This window comes from Pterocles gutturalis, unplaced genomic scaffold (genome assembly GCF_000699245.1).
Source record: "Pterocles gutturalis isolate BGI_N339 unplaced genomic scaffold, ASM69924v1 scaffold33720, whole genome shotgun sequence".
NCBI classification, from domain to species: Eukaryota; Metazoa; Chordata; class Aves; order Pterocliformes; family Pteroclidae; genus Pterocles; species Pterocles gutturalis.
The window spans coordinates 1-8,490 of NW_010139343.1; positions in this window are offsets into that span (position 1 = coordinate 1).

Genomic DNA, 8,490 nt, shown 5'->3' on the forward strand with positions numbered 1-8,490 from the left:
GAGGGTAGCCCGTCAAAGCCATTTGGCACCTGTGGGAGGCAAGATGTTGTGGGAACGGGAAGATCTTCTGGTTAGATTTGGTTTGATGAGTAGAACTGGAGCTGGTCAGAGTCAAGGGAAAGGTCTTGAAACCTTCTGATGGCTGAGGGTTTCTCTTACTCCGCTGATTTAAAATGCGAGCTGAACCAGAAACAGGTAGGCTTGGAACTGGGCACCGTCCTCATCCCCACAGAGGGATGGTAACAACAGGTGGAAACCTTGTCTGGGATAAAAAGGGGTACTTTTGGTCCTTAAACCCATGGCTCTGCCTCCTCCCAGCATTTCACAGGGCTGGCAGTGTTCTTGGGGGAGTCAAGAGCCATATTCCCCTTTCCTACATCCCCCAAACCAGCTTCTTCATGCTAGTTTGTGGCTAGAAACCAAAATGACTTTCTCAAAGCCTTGAAATTTGCATTTGGCAAGATCCAGCCATCCTTCCTGAGCTTCTCCGGGAGAGAGCGGACAGGTTTTTTATTTGTTATGATGCAATATGCCGAAGCTTCCTGGTCAGCGCAATGGCACTTGTCACCCAAATCACAGCAAGGAAAGAAGAAACCCCCGGGAAGACTTTGTGGCTGAACCTCGACTTCGTTCGGAGCTCCCGGCATGTTGGTGTTCTGCACCTCAAGCCCTGCTGCCTGATTCTCTTCTAGAAGTGTTTAGGGCCAGATCGCTGCCCATGGCCATAAAAGAAATGACTTCAATCTTCGCAGAGGAGTTGGTGATGAAGCGGATATCTGTATGTGCTCAATTTTCTGGCTTATTGCCTGTGTCCTTTAGGCAGTTTTAAAGACAGACATCCGACCTACCTGCTTTACCTGTGCTCGCAGGCCCGGGGAAGTCGTACCTGTCGGTCCGATAAAGCCGGTTCTGGGAGGAAGAGGAGGTTGCTTGGGTCCCTGGTGGCTGCGGCAGCCGTGGTGCCTCAGCACGGGGGTGAGACCCCTGGGCCTTTTGCTTTGGGGCTTCCTTTGAGATGTTGATCTTTTCCTGTGCTTGCCTGACTTCTGAGAAGGAGGAGCTGGCTTCAGAAAGCTTGAAAGCTTTTGAGAGTGTCACTTAAGAGAAAATATGCAAGTAGACGGGTAAATCTCTGCTCCCTTCCTGGTGGAATAATTGCCATTGTTTGCTTCTCTGGCTGGCGAGGTGTTGGCTATCGCGCGGTTCCCAGAGGATTTGAATTCTGGTTGTGGCGGAGGCTCCGCCGTGTGACGTGTGCGATACGTGACGTGCCTTCACCTCGGCTGATCCCTGACGGCGCAGGCTTTAGACCTCGGATTTCAGCCTCGCCTCTGGGAGACTCGGGGCCTCTCCGCGTGCTCGCCCTCTGCCCCGGACAGGCTTTGGGCAGGACCCGGATCCTCTGCAGCGATCCTGAAATGGGTGCTGGAGGGGCTCAGACGCCGGAGGAGCAGCTCCGCAGAAGGCATGGCTCTGCTCCTGGCGTCGTCCAGCGCAGATGAAGGGGCTGTGGATGATTTTTAGAACCTTCCCGGGCCGGGCAGGCAGCAGTTTCCCCTCTCCCTGCTTCATTGTGTGTTTAACTCCCTGGGGAAACACCCGAAGAGGTTTTCTTGTTTTGCTGCTTTCGCTTTGAAGCAGCATCTGCTAAAAAAATGCTAATGTGGGATTTTGGCTGTTTGGCCCTTTGTGCTGTGGGTGCTGCGGCTGCTGGATAATTACAGGTCGGAGGGAGCTGGGAGTTCATTGTCAGCCCGGCTTCAGGCCCCTCCCTGGCGTCCGCAGACAAAAGAATCGCTTTCAAAATGGCTCGGTCACTTCTAGGGGCAGGAAAATCATCCCGACACAGCTGAGAGCGAGCTCCCGAACCGCTGAGCCCTTAAAGTGGGTTTCAAATACCCCAAAAGACTTGCCCCTACCCGCAGATTCCTGCAAGGGAACAAAGCTTTCCTTAATCCCACCTAGCTGAGGCCGAGCGCGCAGGAGGGAAGCTGAGTTTATTAAATAGAAACATCTGAACGGCTCATCATCCTCCAGCTTAAAATAGGACCGTCAAATGACTCCAAGTCCCGTCTCTGTTCTAAAAATCTTTCCTCTTCGCAGCCACCAGCCCTGAGATCTCTGTGGGTGTCGCAGGTTGGTATCGTCAGCTGGCTCCCGTCGCCCAAACTCGCGCCGGCTCTTTTGCTGCGGTGGGAGTCGTGCTCGTGTGCGATGCCCGCCCCGGCGTGGGGCAAAGCTCCTTTTCTTTAAAATGGAAACAAAAGATTATTGTCAAAAGAACAAAGGTAGGACCCGGCTTGCCTAAATCGATGACAAATTCAGCTGTCGGAGGGAAGCTCGTCGGGAGAAGCGACAGTTAGAAAGCGTGTGAGAATCGTGTGGCTTTAGGGGCGCACCAGTGACCTGCAGAACCATTTCCTGAATTCTAACTTTGAATTTCCCTTTGGAAAGTAAAAGCTGCTCCTCCCTTGCTACGGCCCCGCCGCGTATTGAAAGGAGCCGCTCGGTGGTTTATTTCTCCTCCCCACCGCCCCCGTTAGCCCTGCAGGGTTCAAAAGCCTTTTTATTTTTTTTTTTTTTTGGAGATGGAGGTGAATGAATGCTGCCGCCTGCGCTGCTTCCCTCTGCCCACCCAGAGCCACCTCCTCCACCATCGCAGCTTCGTTTTCCCCCAAACGAGCTCTTGTACTCGTTCTCACTGTGCGATACCGGTGATTAAAGGTATTATCTCACCGCGTCCCCGCGGACTCTGCCTTGTTTAAAAAGCGGAGCACTCCCAGGGCACAGAGATCCCTTACACCCGACCTAAATCTTACTCTCCTGGGGAAGGATTGTTTATCTTCCCCCCAGTTAAGACGGAGGCGCAGCAGGCAGGATGCTAATTCTGCTTTGCCTTTCGCCGGCTCCCTCTGGGGTCGGTTTTGAACAAGTCCCGTAATTTCTGAGCTGGAACAGAGGCTGTTTGCACGCTCCCTTCCGGGGGTTTGGTGAGGTTTGCGGAGCGGCCTGGAAGAGGAAGGCTTGGAGTGTGTATTATGAGGGTTTATATCCCCAAAGCAGCTCCCGATAGCCGTAAAGCCGGACTTTAAATTCATCGACACCCTGGAAAACCGTCTGCTTTTGTGTTTCTTGAATTAGGTGTCGCTGTCTGGGAGCGGGGATCGGCTTAAGTTCTCAATCATCAAAGTGTTTTTGGTGGAAAGCAGGAGTAATGCCGAGCTGTGAAATCGATGCTCGATGGCCAGCGGCAGGATTGGTTTTCAAATGGCAAAACCTCCTGCAAAGCCCGTGTGCCAGGAGGCTCTCCCCAGCTTCCTACTGGTGACAGGGGCAGGAGTTGCCATTCAATATTCTGGAAAGTGCTCATCTGAAAAGCAAAAATGGTTCTGCCCCTGTCATCTGCTGGGAAGCTGGAGATAAACTCATTCCTCCTCCTCCCAAGATGGTTTTGCTGTGAACCGTAGGGAAAAGCCACACCAGGAACGCGCGGCCGGCATCTCGCCCGGCTGTGTTGCCCTCGCTCCTCCTGCCTGAAGCTGGAGGTAGTTCTCAACTTGCTCACTGATATTTTTTCCTCCTGACTGTGATTTTCGCAGTTCCATGGTGCTCTGCTAACAATGACCAAAGAGGTGGTGTTCCCGCTCTGCCACAGGGTTGGTATTCCTGGGGGAGCAGCCGAAGGGCTGGTCTTGGGGATGGTGGGGGAAGAAATAACGGCCGGGAGTTGGGAGCAGATGCTGGAAACTTCTCGCTCACCATCCTCTTCTCTTCAAAGTTTCCACCCTTTAGTCCTGCTCCCTGCCTCCTGCCCCGTGGGCTGTCTGCGTCCTTCTGCTGAAACCATCATGCGTCCGAGTCTCATTTATTTCTCTTGGAGGTTTTTTATTTATTTCAAACTTTTTTTTTTTTTTCAGTGGAGAGGGTGACTTGTCAGTCAAGACATATTCCTGTTTCTGTGCGCGTTCAGAGGGGATTTTGTTTCTCGATGCTCTTGTCATCGAGTTCTGATGGGCCAGGGAGGAAAACGGGATTCTCCCCAGCGCTGGCACGTTGTGTTGGGTTTAGCTCGGAGCTCCCAAATAACTAGTCACCATGGAGCACATCTTTTCCTGGAATCGCTGGGATAAGCCCTAAAATGGAGTTTCGGTGAATTTCGGTGAGTTCCTCTGCTCCCTGACCTCCGAGGGATGGAGGGGGAAGCCCAAACCCCGTCCTCTTCTGTACGTTCTCCTCGCCTTTGGTGAGCGGCTCTGCAGAAGGCACAGGAGCTGCTTGTTTTGGGGTTTTTAAATTGATTTTTAGGTGTCATGCCTGGCCTCGGCTCTCTTCTGGGTAATTAAAAAACGCCGGTAACTTTATGCATGGAAACCTGTTGTTAATTCTGCCCCTGGCCTCTTTATTTCTCCATGGCGGCGTGCGCTGAGCTCTTCGCGGTGCTCTTGGCAGTTTGCTGGTGAGGAGGGAGTGAGGAAGGGTTTTCTGTTTCTGCAAAGCAGCGAGAAGCGTCCAGATAACGTTACAGAGATTGCGGCTCCTCTCTCTTTCCCGGGGCCTTTTCCCACAGCCTCACCCGCTTGCCAGCATGGACACGTCAGCGGTATCCAGTGACTTTCCGGAGCGTCCCGTCCCGCACCTCCATCAACAGGGTCGTAAAACAAGCGGAGGAGAGAGGGAGGAAGGTGTGCTAATCCGGGGCGGTAAAACCAGCCGTGCACCCGTCAGCGGCCTGCTGCAATCGCCCCAAACAGGAATCTGCAGCGTGCAGGAGCTCTTTTTTCTAGAAACTGAGTTCACGAGCTCTCTTACGGCAGCTTTGATGCCGTCAGTTTAACGCCCTTAACATAATTTATCGGAACAAATCTCTTGATGCGGAGAATTTCAGAATGATTACTCACCGCTTGGCCTCGTGGCCAGGATCAAGTGTTTGCGAGGGGTTTATCTGCCTCCGGAGGGCCGCCTTCTGCGCTGGCAGGGGCGGCTGCGTGATCTCACGGGTTTTCTTCCATCTCCAGCCGCTGTGATTAAGAGCGTTGGCTTTGACTCGTAGCTCGGGCCTGAATTCCACAGTTTTCCATAAGAGCTTCCCAAGAGAAGCACTTGAAATATTGAGGCTCTTCCAGGGACGTGGAGGAGGTTTTTATTGTGCACGACTTGTGTGCAAAGGTGCCTCGCTCGGAAGCATTTCCCTTGCAAATTTTTGGACCTTTGTTTTCTGGATTAGTGCAAATAGGATTTGTTATTTCTTTAACTTTCTCGGAGGAAACACCTCGAGTATTCAAATATTCAAGTCTATTGACAATATTCAGGAGCTGAACTGTCAGTTCCCCACGCTGACTGTATAACCTCTTTGTTTTTCCTCGTATAGATTTCAGCTTTTTGTGCTGCTCGGTGATGTCATTTCGAAGAGGTAGACGGATTGTGTATTTGTGCTTAAAAAAAGCATGATTTCCTCCTCCCGTAACCAGCAGCAAAACGCTGAATTACGTAACTGTCTTGGCTTTTGAGGATTGAGAAAACTTGGTTGGTGGGTTTTTTTTTTTTCTTCCCTTAAATAAGCTGCTCCCGCTCTCAACAAAAGCCGCTGTTTGATTGAAGTGTGTTGTGTAAGCGCTCTCCTGACATCTAAACCGCTCTCCGCATCCCTGTGCGCACCAGCAGGATTGTTCCAGCGGGGCTTTGCTGCTTTGGTTTCTGCCTGGTTTGCACTTTGGGGGGGGAAAAAAAAAAAAAGGAAAAAAAAAAAAATCTCTCTGCTGGTCCCATTTGCAGCCCTGGCCTTGCACTGGGGGGGACTGATGGAGGACGGGGGAGAAAAAAAATGTGTTGGGGGATTTCGGTGCGGACGGCGACTTGGATGTGTCCGCAGAGGCTCCAACGTACCCCGCGTCCCCCAGGTAGTGTCGGAGGGGTCTAAGGCTGGGGCTCACCGGACTCTGCGGGTGCAGAAGCGCTCTTATCGATGGTGCCACCGCCCGCAGGCAGAGTCCGGGTGAGGAAGGAGAATATTCTGATTTTTGAGCATTCAGAGGACCTGTCTGGGGAAAACCCCGCTGCCTCCCTCGCCCTGGTGGCTTTTTTGGGTGGGATAAAGCCGGCGGGAGCGGGAGGACGGGCTGTGCATGTGGTGTGTCGTGGCGCTCGCCTTGCCCTGCTCCGGCGCTGGAGACTTGGGCTGGATGACGCATTTGGGTGTGCTAACGTTTTCACTTTTTGTTTTTGTCGAAAACATGAGGCGCAGCTAAAATCTGTCTGAGCGGCTCTGTTTAAAAATAGACCCAAGAGGGTGGTTGTCCTGGCTGGACCCCATTAACACGCTCGTTTGCTAGACGAATGCCTCGTTAGGTGCTCCTTCCCGTGAAATATTTGTCCGAACCGTTTGACCAGGTGCCATCGCCACACCTTTTTAGTTTTTTTTCCCCAGTTTTTACGTCTCGGTCAGTAAGGGGAAACTATCTGTTGCTGGCTGAAAGTAATCCCGGGCAGCTCGGGCTGGCGGAAGGCAGGCAGTTATTTTTTAAACTTGATTCAGCTTCCAGTAAACAGCTCTGAGGAATGTGCTGAAATCACCCGTAGGGATTGCTCCCAGAATCCTGAAAGAAAGAGGGAGGGGGGGAAAAAAAAAAGAAAGAGAAACTTTTTGGGACATAATGACTTCATGTTTGGACAGGATTTTCTAACCCTACTCTGTTTCCTTTGGCCAGAATTATCTGTTTGGGTCTCTCGAGGCATTTGATCGGTTGTCAGCCTGGGTCTGAATGATGGTTGATGATCTTTCAGTTTAAAGAGGAGTTTAAATAGCTGCAGAAGCAGCAGCTTTTTGGGAATTATTTCATTTAGTTACATTTACGCCGTTGGATTTAACACCTTCGCTTCTCCAAGCAGAGCGCGTGTGGGACGACCCCTTGTCGCGGCAATAAAAAGAGGTGGAGGCAACTGAAATGTTTTCACGTGGAAACCTCCGAGTTTTGCTCTCTGCCCTCAGCCAGTAACGCTTTTGGCGATCCCGAGAGCTCGTTTTTGCAGGAGGACGCGCGACAGACCCCTGCGTGGCCTCGGTCCTGCCTCAGAGAGGAGCAGAGCCCGTCGGCTGCGTGCTCGTCCTTGAGCGCGGGTGCGAATGAGTGTTTTTCGTCGTGGTCAGACAGGAATTACCTATTTCCCAACCAGCAGCAAACTTGTTTGGAAACTAGCGGGAGGGAGGGGGGAGTTTCCGGCCGCGGAAACTGGGTGTGCCGGGACTGGGGCGATGCTGCGGCTGCACCGATGCTCCGGCGGCAGCTGCGGCTTTCCCCTATTGACTCACCCCTTCTTGTAACCGGAGCGATTGGGAGGATTGTGTCGCTTCCCAAATCACTGCGTGAAAGGACGAATGGGGACACCGCGGTCGTGGGGCGGCGGGGAAGAGGAGGCAGTGAAGGCGATGCTCTGGTCTGTGCCGGGATGCTGGATGTCTGATAGAATAGTTTTTAGTTGGAAGGGACCGTGGAGTCATCAAGTCCAACCCCCTTAAAATCTTCCCTAAAATCACGGTGACACCTCTAGAGGTGTCCCCGTTGTGTCGCAGGGGACAAACCCCACGCCCTTTGGGTTGCTTGGCTCCTCCAGCCAAGGCTCGTTGTATGTTCTCACTTTTGATGTGTGTTAGGTGAGATTGAGGCGGCAGGGAGGAGATCTGCCGCTGGCTCCTCTGCGGGAGAGCTGCAGTGAAATCCTGGTGGGATACGGTTTTGCACGGCTGATTAAATGTTAACATGGCAAATCTCCAAGGCGATGAGGCTGGCGGTGCTGCTTCGGGGTTGCTTGAATCATGGGGCTTTTGGAGGTTTTGATTTACATAATTACAGATGCTCACTTAAAAAAAAAAAAAAGGTTTAATTGCTATTGAGCAGGTGTTATATCATGATGCCCGGGATGTCTCCTCCGTCCCTGGTCCTGATGGATCTTGACAAGTTCAAAAGCCTCGTAGGCAAGGTGATGGGGTCGGGTTTATTGGTTTCTTTGTCACAGAAGGTTCCCTCTAGCCCAAGAGGCTCCTGAATCCGAGCCGGTGGCGAGGGGAAGAGGTGAAGGGGGGCTGCTGGCTCCAGAGCCCTGAGTGTGCCAGGGGAGGAGGAGGAACTTCGAACACAAAAATTGAAGCTTGTTGGGTGAAACTTTCTTGTCTTTAAAGGGGATGAGAGGGGGTGGGAAGGCGCTTGGAGCCAGTCGTTGTGTGCTCGCTTTGTTTAGCAAAAAATGTTTGTCACCGATTTTTTTTTTTGTTTTTTTCTTCTTGTTTGCTTGTTTAATATGTATTGAAATGAGAGCTTTGATCATTCGATAAGGGGATCAGAAGGCTGCCGGGGTTTGCCGTGAAGTGCTTCTGTTCCTTCTGCTGAAACACGGTTTTTGTAGAGCCGTAGCGCTTGCTGTGAAATCCCAGCGTGAGGCTCCTCACTGCCTGCAACAGGCGAGCAGAAGGGGCTGGACCAGCGCCGCTGCCAGGAA